This window comes from Cetorhinus maximus, chromosome 10, assembly GCF_964194155.1.
Source record: "Cetorhinus maximus chromosome 10, sCetMax3.hap1.1, whole genome shotgun sequence".
Taxonomy (NCBI): Eukaryota; Metazoa; Chordata; class Chondrichthyes; order Lamniformes; family Cetorhinidae; genus Cetorhinus; species Cetorhinus maximus.
Genome location: NC_135888.1, coordinates 63,590,896 through 63,592,464, shown reverse-complemented (window position 1 = coordinate 63,592,464; position 1,569 = coordinate 63,590,896). Strand labels below are relative to the sequence as shown.

Here is a 1,569-nt window from a genome sequence, read left to right as displayed (position 1 = left end):
TGACCGCCTCCTGATACAAAGCATCCAGTTAACTCTCCCCCTCCCGGATGTGCCGCAGCGTCTGGATCTCGGACTCCAGCTCATCAATTCTGAGCCGGAGTTCCTCCAGCAACCAACACTTGGTGCAGATGTGGTCACTGCGGCTCGCAATGGGATCTGCCAGCTCCCACATCATACAGCTACAGCACATCACCTGCCCAGCCATCTCTACTTAGATAACTAATTTATTAATTAGCTTTGCAGTGTTTTTTTTTCAAATTTGGTGCAGATTTCCTACCAAACAATCAGGTCACAGCTTTCCTGTGACGTCACTTTTTTCAGTTTTGGCTTCAGTTACTCTGTGCCCCGAGGTCACCGCTCCGGTGCTCCTCCCTCCGAGTCTACTCCCTAGAGACAAGGCCGCGAATCCCTGAGGTAAGCTAGATTTATACTCACTGCTCTGGTGCTCCTCCCTGGAGACAAGGCCGTGAATCCCCGAGGTAAGCTAGATTTATACTCACCGCTCTGGTGCTCCTCCTCCCAAGTCTGCTCCCAGGATTTACTCACCAATCAGCTGCTTTTTCTTTAAAATACACTTTCAGAAAAGTGTCCCTCGCAGGTCTGGTGCACTCTTGAAGGCACTGCCTCTTCCCCTCTTTTTTTTTAGGTTTGGGGCGGAGGGAGGGATGGAAACACTACAGCAATGTAATGTTTGGGGCTATTCCATTCTTTGACAGTGGGTCCTCCTCGATTCCCTCCTGAGTCGTGGTGGCTGCGATGACTTCTCCCAGAATTTTTTTATATCTGTAATCATTTTGCCACTTGAGCAGTAAAGCTTTTTGAGCTTGACATGATTTGAACACGCAACCTTCTGATCTGGAGTCAGACGCGCTACCGTTGCGCCACAAGCCGATGACTTCTCCCAGAATTTTCGAGTTATCAACAGTCACAGATTGCAACTCTTTCGAGTGCAATCACAGTTCTTGGTTTCCGGGAGTGGGACATGAACCCACAACCCTCGGATTCAAAGGCGAGGGTGCTATGAACTGAGCCACAGCTGATTTTTTTTTTTTTTTTTGTAAAAATATACTTTATTCATAAAATATCTTCAATCACATTCAAAACCATTTCAAAAACAACATTACAAGGGTACAATCCAGGTTAAACTTTTACAAAATGTATCACCAGGTGCATCAGTACAAACAATATTACAATCATTTACAGCCTTTCATTTTGATCTGTACAGCCCGAGGGGCTCTAAACAGTTCCCAGTCTCTCGGTGCGCTGTGGTAGAAAGGTCTTAGACAGCGACCCTTCCCAACTGAGCCACAGCTGATTGGTAAATCAGATAATACTTTCATGGTCACCATCACTGAGATTAAATTTACTTATGAATACAAATTCCATCAGCTGCCGTGGTGGGATTTGAACCCATGTTCCCAGAGCATTAGCCTGGGCCTCTGGATTACAAGTTCAGGGGTATTACCACTACAGAGCCACAGCTGATGCTTCAGTCACTTCTCACCAGCGCCTTCTGTTGGATGCCCTTCCTCCTGTTGAGTGCAAGAGTCCTTCTCCTCGATTCCCTCC

The 1,569-nt window shown here is 46.8% G+C and overlaps 1 non-coding gene across 1 annotated transcript; it reads right to left on the bottom strand.

The window, feature by feature from the left end:
• Positions 1 to 819: 819 nt before the first annotated feature.
• On the bottom strand, positions 820 to 891 carry trnaw-cca (transfer RNA tryptophan (anticodon CCA)). The gene has a single exon. It is a non-coding gene; the product is annotated as a tRNA-Trp (tRNA).
• Between the last annotated feature and the right edge of the window lie 678 nt (positions 892 to 1,569).